Source organism: Protopterus annectens, chromosome 12.part0 (genome assembly GCF_019279795.1).
Source record: "Protopterus annectens isolate FY-2018-M chromosome 12.part0, PAN1.0, whole genome shotgun sequence".
Classification (NCBI taxonomy): Eukaryota; Metazoa; Chordata; order Ceratodontiformes; family Protopteridae; genus Protopterus; species Protopterus annectens.
Genome location: NC_056746.1, coordinates 583,936,835 through 583,953,613, shown reverse-complemented (window position 1 = coordinate 583,953,613; position 16,779 = coordinate 583,936,835).

The window sequence follows — 16,779 nt, the reverse complement described above, 5'->3', positions numbered from 1 at the left end:
ACTCAAACCAGGAATGGCTGTTTGTGAGGGGGATGCTCTAACCACTACACTATTGCTCTGCTGCTTCATTCGTATATATATTACTTGCTATCCTCTTCAGCCTTTTCAGCTGCTTTAACCGTAGCTAAGCAATGGGCAAACACACGGTACAAGCTGTACTTGAGGTTTTAAAAAAAAATAAATACATGGGTTTCTTCATTTTATTTCAATGTACTGTTGCTGTTGAACACATAGGGACTGTTGGTGGAGATATGCGGACACCTATGAGCGGTTTCGCTCATTTATTTACACTTTTTTCTGTTCTACTTTGCAGGGGCAAGTTTATTTTGAGAGCTCTGCACTCGTCCACACTAAGTGTAGGATTTGGAGCTCAGGCAGCATGCCTTCATTAATATGCATGGCGTGCTGCCGTCCTCCTCTTAAACTGCTGCTTACGTGCAGGACTAGTTTAGTCCCGCATGGCAGATTAGTAAATCTGGGGGCATGTGTCTGTTACTGGACTACTTTTAGGTTCTTTTAACAATATTCTGATATTTCTGAACCTCCACTGCTACTGCAAATGCTGTTCTGAGAGGTTTTGCAAAGTTTTTGTGTGTTGTGCACATTTCTCAGTGTTATTGAACGTATTTCCAAGAATTCCTGATATTACAAGGATGTTAACTTCGGTTGTAAGCCATTTTTGAATGAACTTCAGCTCAAAGCCAGGTTGTTTTCATTGGAAGGGTTCTTTTGCACTCTGACGAGAGCACAGAGCAAAATTCAACCCCTGCATTGTGGGAACCACTGGTTAATAGCTTATTGTGTTTTAACTGATTGGCCTGATGGTTTAACTTTTGAAAAGTCTTTTAATGGCTTGTATAAAAGAATTATATTTTTAGGTAATTGTGCTCCATTATTCAGAGCTTCCTTGTGCGTGGCCCAGACACCTGTGACTGCAAAATGTGGTTTGCTTCTACAATCATCTGGCCTACAAAGCTGATTTAAGTATATTTTTTTACTTGCTCTAACTATTTCAGTGATATCTAACATTTCTGAGTAACATTTATTTATTTGGTTGAATTTATTACTCTTTACCCAACTTCATTTGTAAAAGAAACACCATCTCTTTCTTACTGTACTGCTCATAGGCTATATTTTTTGCACATGCTCTGTTTCAGTGATATTTAACACTTCTGTGCTGAATTTATTTATTTGGTTGACTTTATCACTCTTTTTTCAGGCACATGCTCTGTTTCAGTGATATTTAACACTTCTGTGCTGAATTTATTTATTTGGTTGACTTTATCACTCTTTTTCAGGCACATGCTCTGTATTCAGTGATATTTAACACCTCTGTGCTGAATTTATTTATTTGGTTGACTTTATCACTCTTTTTCAGGCACATGCTCTGTTTCAGTGATATTTAACACTTCTGTGCTGAATTTATTTATTTGGTTGACATTATCACTCTTTTTCAGCCTGCACTTTTTAAAGTAACTCCATCTGTTTGTTACTGTACTGCTGTTAGGTTGTTTGAAGAGTATTCTGATTTTTCCTAACCTCTTACAAAAGCTGTTCTGAGTATTTGAAAATGATTCTAAGTTTTGCAAAGGTTTTGTGTGTTGTGAACATTTCTGAGGGTTAGTGAACTTATTCCCATGGATTCCAGATATTGCAGGAATTCAAAATTCCATTGTAAAGGATTTGTTACAGCACTTGAGCTCAAAGCCAGTATTTTTTACAATGGAAGTGTTCTGTTCTACCCTGGTGGGATTAAAGAGCTAAGTTCAATCCATCCAAGGAGGGAACTACTGGTCTATATGTTAGGGTTGTTTTTATCTGATTTGCCTGAGGGTTTTATAAAAGTCTTTCATCCTTCTTATATAAAATAATTACATTTTTTGTCTGATTGTGCTAATTTATTCAGAGCTTTGTTGTGCTTGGCTTGGACACCTGTCACTGTAACATTTGGATTGCTTCTAAAATCATCCAGCCTATAATGCTAATATAAGTATATTTTTTGCACTTGCTCTGTTTCAGTGATACTTAACACTTCTCTTCTGCATTCATTTATTTGGTTGAAGTTATCACTGTTTGAACTTGTTAAAGAAACTCCATCTGTCTGTTACTGCACTGACCTTAGTTTCTCTCAAGAATATTCTGATGTTTTCTAACTTCATTGATACAGTAGAAGATGTTTTGAGTGAGTCTTTCAAAATGTTTCTAGGTTTTGCAAAGTTTTTGTGTGTTGTGAACATTTGTCAATGTTAGTGAACATATTTCCAAGGATTTCTGAGATAGCAGGAATTTCTGTTCTAAAGCATTTGTAAGTGTGCTTGAGCTCAAAGCCAGTTTGTTTTACATTTAATGGGGTTTTCACTTTGACAGAAGCAGAGAGCTAAATTCAACCCATCCACCTGACTGGTCTAAGTGTATAACTTGAAAACAGTCTTTCATCCTGCTTGTATAAAATAATTGCATTTTTTTGCAATTGTGCTCATTTATTCAGAGCTTCCTTGTGCCTGGCCTGGCCACCTTTGACTGCAACACTTGGATTGATTCTAAAATCATCTGGCCTACAAAGCTGATATATTTTTCCACGTGCTCTGTTTCAGTGATATTTAACACTGCTATGCTGCATTTATTTATTTGGTTGAATTTATCACATTTTTTCACCTGAACTTGTTAAACTCCATCTGTGTGTCACTGTACTGATCTTTGGTTATAGCAACAATATTCTGATATTTCCTAACCTCCTTAATGCAGCAGAAGCTATTTTGAGTGAGTCTTTCACAATCTTTCTAAGTTTTGCAAAGTTTTTTGTGTGTTGTTAACATTTCACAATGTTAGCAAATATATTTCCAAGGATTCCTGAGATACCAGGAATACTTACTTCTGCTGTAAAGCATTTGTTACTACACTTCAGACCAAAATCAGTTTGTTTCCCATTGAATGAGTTCTTTTGCACTTCAATGGGAACAGAGAGAGCTAAATTCAACCCATTCAAGGTGGGATGTAATGGTTAATAGCTTATTGTGTTTTTATCTGATTAGCCTGAGGGTTTAACTTGACAAAGTCTTTCTTCTTGCTCCTATAAAATAATTGCATTTTTGTGCAATTGTGCTCAATAATTCAGAGCTTCCTTGTGCCTGGCTTGGTTACCAGTGGCTACAAGACTTAGACTGCATCTAAAATCATCTGGCTTACAAAGCTGATATAAGTATGTTTTTTGCACTTGCTGTGTTTCTGTGATATTTAACACTTCTGTGCTACTTTTATTTGGTTGAATTTATCACTCTTTTTCAATCTGAACTTGTTAAAGAAACACCATATTTTTATTATTGTACTGCTCTTAGGTTGTTTTACTGATATACTGATGTTTCCCAGCTTCCTATGATACTTCAAATGCTGCCTGGAGTGAGTCTATGAATGTATTTCTATGTTTTGCAAAGTTTTTTTGTGTGTTGTGAACATTTTTCAAACCTAGAGAACTTATTTTCAAGGCTTCCTGATATTGCAGGACATCTTATAGGTTCATAGGTTCAGATGTATGTACTAAGCTAATGGCCTGGAGCCTTTACAAGCCTAGCTCATAGAATTAGCCTGGCATCATGCTACCCGACCTTAATTCCCAGTGCCTCTGTCGAGTAGAGCCACTGGAGTGATCCCAGGATGGATTTTCTATTTTCCATCCACTCATCAAGATTTCTCTTGAAGTGGGCCAGTGAGGTGCTCTGCTTGATATGTATGGGGAGTCTATTCCATAGCATGGGCAGTCTCTGGGTTATGAACCTGTCCCTCCAGCATGTTCTGTTGATTGTGGTAATGAGGGTGAGGTCTCTGGAGCATGTGGAGCAGAGGGATTGGGATTTCTTTAAAAGTAGCATTTCTAACAGAGCTGGGTCTGACATGGCTTTGTAAGTCAAGCAGAGATCACCTCTGAGTAGGCAATATGAGACAGAGAATAGTTGGCGTTTTTTGAGTCTGCCCATATAGGACAAGTGTTTAAGGCCTAGGATCCTCTTTGTGAGGTACTTTTGCGGCCTCTCTAGTTGTTGCAGGTGTCTAGTGAGGTACATGCCAAATGGGGCATTGTATTCAATGATTGGCCTAATAAGGGAAGAGTAGAGGCAAAGAATGACCTCTTTCTTCCTGGATGCAAAACCCTTAGTAATGAGATGCACCACATAGAAGGACTTTCTGACCACAATGGCAATGTGGTGTTCAAAAGAGAAGTTGCTGTCAACCTGTGTTCCCAGGTCTCTTATAACATCTTCTGCATTCAGTGGAGTACCATCAATGTCATAATTCATAGGAACCAGGTTTTTCCCAAAGGGGATGATGACACTTTTTTTTTGTCAGTGAGCTTAATGCCATGGTTCTGACACCAGTCATTGGTCTCAGTGAGGCCTTTCTGTAGGATGTCAACATCACTTGGAGAGTTAATAATAGCTCCCAACTTGCTATCATCTGCAAACTCCATCAGCCAGAGTCCCTTCTTGTTGGCCTGAACTTCAGAGAAGTAGATACCAAACAGGAGAGGACCCAGGATGGAACACTGTGGGACTCCATTCGTGACTGGTTGGCAGTCTGACTTGGAGTCAGCTACTTTCACACTGTGGGTTCTATCTGGGAGCCAGTTTGCAGCTCACCTAGTGATATAGGGGTTGATGCCTAGCTTAGTGAGTATTCCTATGATTTTCCTGAGTGAGGAATGTTATTAAAGGCCTTGGCCAGATCAAGGCAGGCTGTATGAACCACCTTGTCTTCATCCACAGCTCTGGTGACTGAGTCAAAGAAGTTGACCAAGTTGAGCAGGCATGATCTACCATTCACAAAACCAAACTGTGTGGAATCCAGAGTTTGGAGATTCCCTATATCCTTGTTTATTAGGTCTGTGATGATGCATTCCATAGCTTTGCATATCGTCATGCTAACGGGGCAATACTTCCCAGGGTCTGGAGTTACTCCTCCTTTGTGGAGAGTGATGACTGCAGCAGTGCGCCATTCTATAGGGATAAAGCCTGAGGTGAGGCTGTGATTGAACAGGGCACACAGATGAGGTGCCAGTTCACTCTGTAGTTCATGTAGAACACAGCCAGGGATATTGCCAGATATCATAGAAACTGTATTCTTGGCCTTGGACAGTGCTGTTTTAACCTGTGCAGCAGTAATACTGGGTGCCTGCCAATCTACTGGTATTGTGATTGGTCCTTTGGGGGGAGGGATAAAGTTGGCACTGAATCTGTCAGCCAGTATATTGGCAATATCTGTTGGCTCGGTATAGGAGGCACTATTGTGCAGTAGCTCAGAGCAAATCTGGGTATCGCCATGGAGATTCTTTACATAACTATAGAAGGCCTTGTGGTTGTCTTTACTATCTGCTACAATTTTGTTTTCATAGCTATCTTTAGAGGATTTGATGAGGGATCTCAACTTTTTGTTGTGGCTGATAAGGGAGTTTTTCCAATCTTGGGACTTCAAGTTATTCCACTTCAGTTTCCTCCTTTTGTTGTAGAGTTTTTTTATGGCAGGGGACCACCAGATTGGCTTCCTTTTTTGGAGGAGAGCATCTTGGTTCTATTGGGTATGGTGAGATCCATGCATTTGTGTACATGTTTGTACAGTGCATTGGTGTATGATTCAGCTGTCATACAACTATTCTCCATTTGCATGTGTGCCATGAAGTTAGTCACCTCTGTTTTTAGGAGCTCAAAGTTAGCTTTGGAGAAGTTTTTCATGGTGGTTAACTTTGTGGGGGGGGTGGATTTCTAAGGTGATTAGTTTGTGGTCAGATCTAACCAGGGAGGAGTTGACTATTGAACACATGTTAGTAATGACCAGGTCAAGGATGTTGCTGCCTCCAGTGGGGGTCATAATGAGCTGATCCATGGCATTGGAATTAATGAATTCCAGGAAACGTTGGGCAAGTGTATTGGTACATAAGTAGTTTTCCAAGTTAATGGAGTGGTAGTTGAAATTGCCCAATATGAGTGTGTTAGGTTGGAACCTAATATTCTCCAGGGTGCTTAGGAATGTGGAGTGTGAGTCTTGGGACATGGTTGGGGGCCTAGAGCAGGCTACAACCTGAATTGCTGTCTTACCCAGTGTTAGCTGCACCTGAAGTATCTCAAAAGCATTATGTTGGGTTACCAGTCTGGAGGTGTGCGCATCCATTATGAATATAGAAACACCACTGCTTTTGAAGCTTCGGTCCACGTTTTCGAGCCAAAAGGTGTGGAATGAGTTATAGCCTGGTAGTGCAGGGGTGCTTTCTGCTGCCTTGAACCAGGTCTTTGTTACAGCACAAATGTCGATGTTCTCCATTTTAAGGAGTGCTTCAAGCAGGTGCATTTTGAGATTTAGACTTCTAGCGTTGAGCAGCATGACCTTCAGACTGCATTTGTTTGTAGCTGTTATGGTGGTAATTTGGTCTTTGGAACACCACCTAAAAAAAGGCACTATAGGGGTGGCAAGAGCCTTGACCAGTATCTGGAAGCTCAGGTGTGACAGATGTAGGCCATCTCTGGCAAAGCATCGAGGTCTGTCAGTCATGTCATCCCAGGCAGACAGATACCGGATCCCCTTAGAATGACACCAGAAACTTAGCCAATTGTTGAAATCAATTATTTTCTGCTTGTATTGTGGTATCATTCTGGGTGATGGTAGGATGCTGCTCAGGGCTAGAGTCATACCCGCCTGGGCTACATAATCCAAGAGCTCCTCCATGTCTCTTTTCATGTAGTCCAGGGAGGTACATCTCAGGTCATTCACACCCACATGCACAATGACAGTCATATTTGTACCTGTTGTTAAGGGACCTGAGTGCATGTGTTATGTGGTGGATCCTCTTGCCTGACAGGCAGCTGACTGTTACTTTTTCCTTGTTCAACCTAGTGAGTGGAACATCAGTGTGCCTCACTATTGAGTCACCTATGACTAGTGTGTTGGGCATGCTGTTTTGCCTTAGGGGCTTTGGTTGAGTGGCACACTGTTTGGGAGAGTTATGTGTCTCATGATTAGTGTTGTGTTGTGGTGGTCGAGTGTGTTTTTGCCTTAGAAGTCTCTGCTGTTTGGGTAGATTTTTATTGAGAGCCTCCGCGAAGGTGGGTGTGTGGTTTGTGTTTTTATGTGAAGACAGTGCTGGAGTGTGTTCTGGAGGGCTATATGTTCCATGTGGTGTGGTGCAAGTGTTGACCTTCTCCTCTTGACCAGCTATTCCAGTCTTGGCTGGAGAGTGCATGGCTTCCAGTTTGGATGTATAAGTGCATCTCTTGCAAGTCTGAGTGTTGGGAGGTAAGAGGAGAGGGTTGTCAGTGTACATGAAGCAGTTGCTACATTGCATCAAGATGCCCAAGTTCAACAGGATAATATGAGAAAACACAGGGGACTGACCTTTAGACATGCCTGGAGGGGTGGCCATTAATAATAAGCACTGGAGCTGTTTCTTTGTAGAACATTTAGTGCTGGTAGCACTTTTGTGTGCTACAATAATTGCTACAAGATGTCTGGTAAAGTGCTTGACTAATAAACTAGTAAAAGACAAGAGAACTAGCAGATCTAAGGAAAAAATTGAAGAACAGACTTTGGCACCACTCAGAAGCTTACAAACAGTCCTGGATACAGCAAATCTGTATCTGGACTAGACTAGTTGCAGGAAAGGTGGGAAACAAGTGCAACTGTGGGCTTTTAAACCAGAAAGTTGAAAGAGATGAAAAAACTGCCCAAAAGGCCAATAAACTACAATTTCTGGGCCAGAAACAACTCCTCTTGTGGTAGATAAGCTACCTAGTCCTTACCACTCCCACTGACAAGCTAGAAGGCTTTCCTCCCACATAGAAAGTCTGGGGGGGGGGTTCAGAAGTTTACAAACAATCCTGGATACAGCAAATCTGTAAATGGACTAGACACGTTACAAGAAAGCTGGGAAACAAGCACAGATGTGGGCTTTTAAACCAGAAAGTTGAAAAAGGTGGAAAAAACTGCCCAAACGGCCAATAAGCTACATTTTCTGGGTCAGAAACCACTCCTCTTCTAGTAGATAGGCTACCTAGTGCTCACCACTCCAACTGATAAGCTAGAAGGCTTCCCTCCAACACAGAAAGGCTTGGGGGGCTCAGAAGCTTACAAACAATCCTAGATACAGTAAATCTGTTTCTGAACTAGACTAGTTACAGGAAAGGCAGGAAACAAGTGTAAACATCGGCTTTTAAACCAGAAAGTTGAAAGAGATGGAAAAACTGCCCAAACGGCCAATAAACTACAATTTCTGGCCCAGAAACCACTCTTTTGGTGGTAGATAAGCTACCTAGTCCTTACCACTCCCACTGACAAGCTAGAAGGCTTCCCTCCAACATAGAATGGCTGGGGGGGGGGGGGCTCAGAAGCTTTCAAACAATCCTGGATACAGCAAATTTGTATCTGGATGAGACAAGTTACAGGAAAGGTGGGAAACAAGCACAGATGTGGTCTTTTAAACCAGAAATTTGAAAGAGATGGAAAGAAACTGCCTAAATGGCCAATAAGCTACAATTTCTGGGTCAGGAACCACTCATCTTCTGGTCGATAGGCTGCCTAGTGCTAACCACTCCAACTGATAAGCTAGAAGGCTTCCCTCCAACACAGAAAGGCTTGGGGGGTTCAGAAGCTTACAAACAGTCTTGGATACAGAAAGTCTGTATTGGACTAGACTAGTTACAGGAAAGACAGGAAACAAGCTTAGATTTTTTTCTTTTTTTTTTTTTATAGAAAATAAGCTAAAACAGCTAAAAACAGTTCAAGTGCAGTGCAAACTAGCACACTTGAGTGTGTAACAGTATTAAAGCAAATACAGTTTAAATAAATGCAATTTATTCAAAATGTATACTGAACTGAACTCAATTGTTGTTTTATTCAACTCTGAACAGTTAAAAAGTGCCAAAAATGTACTTATCAGCTGAGAAGCACACTCATACTGAAAACAATCAAAGTAAAATCCACAAAAAAACGCCACAACGGGCCAGCAAACTACAAGTGTGCTTAATAGCATTCTGGTACCTGCTACAAAGCCTTCAAGGAATAACCTACAAGAACTAACACACCATATTTATATAATTTACTCAATTGTCTAATCAGTCAAAATTAGAAAAAAAATTAGAAAAAAATGAGTTCTTAAAAGAGCTGCCATGATCATAACAAATACAAATTCAACATAAGCATAGTCAAACATTAAAATTAATTTCCAAATTTAAACCAACTGGTACTAAGGTCCTGTAATTCAAAATTAATCTACTCTCCAACTTTAAAAGTTTTTGATAGAAATTTCCCCCATTAGACATATAAGGTTTAGCTAGCACACTAAAGAACAAACTGTCATCTTTACCATCATGCATATTATGAAAATGGTCTGCTACAGGACTATCAAGATGTTTATTACGAATGTCCCCCAAATGTTGCAAGATATGGACCTTAATCATACGTTTTGTCTTTCCGATGTACCATTTACATGGGGAACAACCACAACCCAAAATATAGACCACCCCACAGGACGTACAATCAAACCTATCATCAATCACAAATTTTCTCCCATTAATACAAGAGCCAGAAATGCCCCTCACCCTCAAACAAACCTTACATTTGCCACATTTAAACATCCCCAACTGGGAATTCAAAGACTTTTTCTTTTTCAATCTTAATAGTGCTTTTAAATTACCAAACCTACCAAATGTGAAGATAACTTTTTGGAAAATAAATGCCCATGTTCTGTATCAAATCATACAATAAGCCACAAGCTATCGACCACATTTTTCAAAATGGATGAAAAAGAGGAATATTTAGTCACAAAAAATAAACACTCCCCTGAAGAGACTTACTCATCCCTAACTGCCCCATGGCATTCAAATTTATTCAAACTCCTATAACCAACATATTCCCCCATAACTTTTTTTCTAGCCTTCTCAATGGTATTTAAAGAGTAACCCCTGTCTAGAAACCTTTCCTTCACAGACAGGAATTCTTCATCAAGTAAACCATGATCAAAAACCCTCTTAAATTCACCAAAATGGAGAGAATCTAACAAATGGTGAGGGTGAGCACTACTTGCATGTAAAAAGTTATTAACTGCTGTAGTTTTTCTAAATGGTCTATATTACACTTTAAAGTCCTTATCCACATATAACTCAATATCCAAAAACTGAATGATATGCTTATTAGTGACACCAGCAAAATTTAAACTAAAGGGATTATCATTAAGTGACCTGACAAACTCACCAAACTCCCCTTCCTCACTTCGATTAAATCATCTATGTAGTGCTGATATACAGTCACAGATTTCACAAAAAAATCCAACTTATACAAATAATTATTCTCAAAAAAAGACATGAAAATTATAACATAAGCTGATGCAAAGTTTGCACCCATTGCTGTTCCTTGTTTCTGCAAAAAAATCAATTCCCAAAAATATAATAATTATGCGAGAAAGAAAATGTAAGCAAACTCAACAAAAAAGTGCATGGCCCCTCCCCTAACATTTTGCTAACTGCTTCCAAACCCCACCTTGCTTTAATGTTGGCGTACAAAGAATTTATATCAACAGTGGCCCAATAAAAGTTCTCCTCTCACTGTAGGTTCTTAACTAAGTCACAAAAGTCACTTGTATTCTTTATATGTGAAGTGATCTTTGATAAATATTTTTTCAAGTGACTATCCAAAAATATCCCCACATGTTCAAGAAAGAAACCACAACAGGATACAATGGGCCTATCTAGGGGTTCAGTCAAATGTTTATGTATTTTTGGCAAGGCATAAAACCCTTGATCCTTGGGAAAAGGGATGTATAATTTTTAACATCCCTCGAAGTCAAAAAAACCCAAACATTCCCCCCACTCTAAAATTTCCAACAGCAGTTTATTGAACTGTTCCACAGGATTCTGGGTTAATTTAACATAATCATTCTTATCATATAGCAAGTCATAAACCATCTTATAATACCATGCTTCTGACATAATAACCCAGTTTCCACCCTTATCAGCTTAAATGAACACAAAACCAGCAGTTTCTTTCCTTAAGAATTTTAATGCAAAACATTCTTGTTTGTTCAAATTAAAATTCTTATTCATTTTAATAAACTTAAAAAAATCAATCTCACATTTTTTACACAATGCTGCTTCAAAATTGGACAGAACAGCATATTTCTTGGGGAGCATGAAAATACTATAGTTGGGTAAAGCTGGCACAGACAACTTCCCATACCCAGTGCAAATAACACTAACTTCTCCATCATCATCACTATTTACATCTGACAAAGAAAATTGGACAGTAGAATCACATTGACAGTCATAAATAGACAAGTTCAAGAGGGAATCATCCATTTCAGATGTATTCCCTAACTCAAACAATTCTGTCCGTTCTTCTAACAAACCAAAAAATGCCCACAAGTAAAGTTTACGACAAAAATGCTTTACTTCAAACAGTATATCAGCGTAAGAAGAAAGTTTTGTGGGAACAAACTTACTTCCTCTTTGTTGTACCTTTACCATATTTGAAGTTAAATTCAAGTCACTCAAATTAACAATAAACAAGTCTTTAGAAGTGGGTATAGAAAACAAAGAAATACCAAGTCCAAGTCCACATAATCCACTTGCAATAAGAAAAGACCCAGTATTAGTCTGGGAATCAATTCCACCGATTACGCCCTCTATTCCTAGTGATAATGTTTGTTCTGTTGGAAAACAGGTTGTTGTTGCTGTTCACCCTCTTTCTATCTCACCACCTGCTCAGCTGATTCCTCATCATCAAAGGAAAAGGTCTTCTTGCTGGCCACAGTTTCAGTTGAAGAAGCAGATGAATCAAGCACACTGCATGCTCTCCCATCGCTCATCTGATCTCGGAGTTCCCACTCCTACTCTTACGCTGCCATGAAAAAATATTTTTATAGTAATTCAAATCTTGGTTCAATTTTTTTCTTTTTCTGCTCAACCACCTCATTCTCCACGGTGCACAGTTCATTTTTGATGTATTTCATCTAAGCGGAAAACACAATAGGAGAGGTATCCTTTAGCAATGTCTCCTGTAGTGAGGCAATTTTCTAAGATGTGCACAGATGTTATGCTTAATCAAAACTCTCAGCCAGCCAAGTGTAAATTGTAGCGCAATATCCTTCCATTCTTCAAATAAGTCCATTTCTTCCTCCACAAACTCATAGGCCAGCAAGTTATCAACCCTTAAGCCTCTAGGAGTAATGGACAAACTAACATATTTCTCCAGAAAGTGAGTATCATAAAAAGGGTTACCTCTCTTATCATCAATTTTCCTCACTTACTCAAACCTTGCCATCTGTAACAGGACAAATGGATGACCATGGATCAAATGCATCCAATTTTTCTTCCTTCTATCTCATTAAACTGGCCAACATAAAAGCATCCAGACTCATTTCAGTCCATGTAAATTCCAAAGAAGCAGCAGCTCCATCCAAAGGCATACTGAAAACAATCAAAGTAAAATCCACGAAAAAAAAAAAAACAATGGACCGGCAAACTGCAAGTGTGTTTAATAGCATTCTGGTTCCTCGGCTACAAAGCCTTCAAGGAATAACTTACCAGCACTGACACACCATATTTATATAATTTACTTAATTGACTAATCAGTCACAATTAGAAAAAATTAGAAAAAATTAGCCCTTAAAAGAGCCACCATGATCATAACAAATATAAATTCAACATAAGCATCATCAAATATTAAAGTACACTCAGTCAGAACACAAGGAGATTCTAGCAACATTTTTTTTAGTAAAGTGGAAAGGGAGAAAGGAGGAACAGAGATAATTCAAGGTTAGGAACCTAAGTGGGTTGGCCTTCTCAAATGTTCTCGCTATATTAGGTAGAATGAGCTAATGGCACTAGACTGGGAGGAGTGTCCCAGATCAAATTTACAGTAGGGGCGGGCAACATTCAGAACAGATCAGAAAACAATGTCAGCAAATATACAAACAATTCAGTCAAGCAAAAATTAAGTGCAGAACTCTGTAAAGTTAAAAGGTGCCAAAAATATACTTATCAGCAATATATTTCCAGATTGTTTGAGAAGCAGTCTTCAGTCAGAACACAAGAAGATTCTAGCAATGGTATGCAGGAATTTACAAGCAGGGACTATTTTTATAGCAGCAAGCCTTAAAACAATCAGATAACACAAAAACTGTTAGACCAGTTTTACCAACTTTGTGAACAACACAGGAATGGGGGGGGGTCAGCTTCAGAACAGATCAGAAAACAGAAAAGAATGCCAGCAAGAATATAAATAATTCAGTCAAGCAAAAATTAAGACAGTGCAGAACTCTGAAAAGTTAAAAGGGGCCAAAAATATACTTTTCAGTGCTATATTTCCAGATTGTTTGAGAAGCACTTACTTCTGTTATAAAGCATTTGTCACTGTGCTCAAAGCCAGTTTGTTTTACATGGATAAGTTTCTTTTACACTCTAGTGGAGCAGAGAGCTAAATTCAGCAACTGAAGGTGGGGATTACTGGTTGATAGCTTACTGTGTTTTTATCTGATTGGCCTGAGGGTTTAACTTTATAAAAGTCTCTCACCTGTTCATATAAAATAATTACATTTTTGTGCAACTGTGCTCATTTATTCAGAGCTTCCTTGTACCTGGCTTGGCTGTGACTGCAAATCTTTTATTGTTTCTAAAGTCATGTGGTCTACAAAGCTAATATAACTATATTTTTGCATTTGTTCTTACTATTTCATTGATACTTAAGAATTTGTGCTGTATTTGTTTTGTTAAATTTATCACTGTTTTTCAGCCTGCACTTATGTTGTTTTGACAACATTGTGATAATTCTTAACTTCCACTGATACTGCAAAAGTTGTACAGAGTGAGTCTGCCAAAATATTTCTAAGGGTTTGTGTGTTGTGAACATTTGTCAAAGTTAGTTAACTTATTTCCAATGATTCCTGAGAATGCAAGAATATGTAATTCTATTGTAAAGGATTTGTTACAATTCTTGGGCTCAAAGGCAGCTTATTTTACATTGGAAAGGTGCTCTTCTACTCTGCTGGGAGCATATATACAAACTAAACCCTTCAAAGTGGGAACTACTGGTTGATCGCTTATTCCGTATTTATCTGATTGACCTAAAGGTTTAACTTTATAAATGAATTTCATCCTGCTTGTATAAATAATTAAATTTCTGTGTGACTGTGCTCATTTATTCAGATCTTTCTTGTGCCTGGCTTGGACACAGGTGACTGCAAGACTTGGATTGCTTCTAAAATCATCTGGCCTAAACGCAGATATAGATATGTTTTTTGCACTTGCTCGAACTGTTTCAGTGATATTTAACAATTCTGTGCTGCATTTATTTATCTGGCTGAACTTATCACCCTTTTACAGCCTGCACTTGTTAAAGAAACCCATCTGATTGTTACTGTACTGCTCTTAGCTTGTTTAACAATATTCCAATATTTCTAACCTCCTGTGGTACTTCAAAAGCTGTTTTGACTGAGTCTGCCAAAAGGTTTTTAAGTTTTGCAAAGTTTTTGTGTGTTGTGAACATCTTTCATTGTTAGTGAACTTATTTCCAAGGATTCGTGATATAGCAGGCATTCTGTTGTAAAGCATTTGTTGTTGCACATGAGCTCAAAGCAGTTTTTTTTTTTTACAATTTAAAGGTTCTCTTGTACTGTGGTAGGAGCAGAGGGCTAACTTCAACCCATTCAATGTGGAAATTGCTGAACTATAGCTTATGGTGTTTTTGATTGGTTTGCTTCTAAAATCATCTGGCATAAAAAGTTGATATAAGTATATATTTTGCACTTGTTCTATCTCTTTCAGTGATATCTAAGCCTTCTATGCTCCATTTTTTTATTTGGTTGAATTTATAACTCTTTATCAGCCTGTATTTGTTAAAGAAACTCCATCCCTTTCTTACTATACAGCTCTTAGATTGTCTTAATGTTATTCTGTTATTTCCAGACCTCCTCTGATGTTGCAAAAGCTGTTCTGAGTGAGTCTACCAAATAATTTCTAAGTTTTGTAAGCTTTTTGTGTGTTGTGAACATTTCTCCTGGGTTAGTGAACTTATTTCCAAGGATTTCTGAAATTGCAGGCATTCTAACTTCTGTTGTAAAGCATTAAGCATTTGTTACTGCACTTGAGCTCAAAGCCAGTTTGTTTTATGTTCAAAGGGTTTTTTTTTGCACTCCAGTAGGAGCAGACAGCTAAATTCAACCCATCTAAGGTGGGAAATAGTATTCAATAGCTTATTGTGTTTTCATCTGATTGGCCTAGGGTTTAGCTTTATAAAAGTGTTTCATCCTGCTTGTATAAAAGAACTCCATTTTTGTGTGATTGTACTCATTTATTCAGAGCTCCCTTGGGGCTGGCTTGGACACCTGTGAGTACAAGACTTGGATTGCTTCTAAAATTATCTGGCCTAGAAAGCTGATATAAGTATATGTTTTGTACTTGCTCTATTTCAGTGATATGTAACACTTCTGTGCTGCAGTTATTTATTTGGTTGGCTTTATCACTCTTTTTCATTGTGCGCTTCTTAAAGAAACTCCATCTGTTTGTTACTGTACTGCTCCTAGGTTGTTTTAACAATATTCTGATTTTTCCTAACCTCCATTTATACTGCAACAGCTGTTCTGAGTGAGTCTTTGAAAATGGTTATAGGATTTGGAAGTTTTTGTGTGTTGTGAACATTCCTTATGGTTAGTGAACTTATTTCCATGGATTCCAGGAATTGCAGGAATTTGTAATTCTGTTGTAAAGGATTTGTTACAGCACTTGAGCTAAAAGCCAGTGTGTTGTACATTGGAAAGATTCTCTCTTACCCTGGTGGAAACAGAGAGCAATGTTCAACCCATCCAAGGTGGGAACAACTGTTCTATAGCTTATGCTGTTTTTATTTGTTTATCCTGAGGGTTTAATTTTATAAAAGTCTTTCATCCTTCTTCTATAAAAAAGAATTTCATTTTTGTCTGAGCATGCTAATTTATTCAGAGTTTCCTTGTGCTTGACTTGGACACCTGTGACTGCAACACTTGAATTGCTTCTAAAATCATCTGACCTATAAATAGGATATATGTATATTTTTTGGACTTGCTTTAACTGTTTCAGTGATATTTAACCATTCTCTCTTGCATTTATTTATTTGGTTGAATTTATCACTCTTTTTCAGCCTGAACTTCTTGAAGAAACTCCATCTGTTTGTTACTGTACTGATCTTAGGTTCTCATAACAATAATCTGATATTTCATGACCTCCTGCAATACTGCAGAAGCTGCTTTGAGTGGGTCTTTCAAGGTATTTCTAGGTTTTGCTAAACTTTTGTGTGTTGTGAAAATTTCTCAATGTTATCAAAATAATTTGCAAGGATTCATGATATTGCAGAAATACTTACTTCTGCTGTAAAGCATTTGTTACTGTACTTGAGTTCAAAGGCAGTTTGTTTTACATATAATGGGTTCTTTTGCACTTCCACAGGAGCAGAGAAATAAATTCAACCCATCCATGGTGGGAACTACTGGTCGATGGCTTATTGTGTTTTTATCTGATTGGCCTGAGGGTTTTGCTTGAAAAATGTCTTTCATTCTACTTATATAAGAATTGCATTTTTGTGTGATTGTGTTCATTTATTCAGAGCTTCCCTGTGTCTGGCTTGGACACCTGTCACTGGAGGACTTGGATTGTTCTTAAATCATCTGGCCTGCAAAGCTTTTGTGAGTACATTTTTTGCACTTGCTATACTGTTTCCAGGATATTGAACATTCCTTTCTGCAATTATTTATTTGGTTGAATTTATCAGCATTTATCA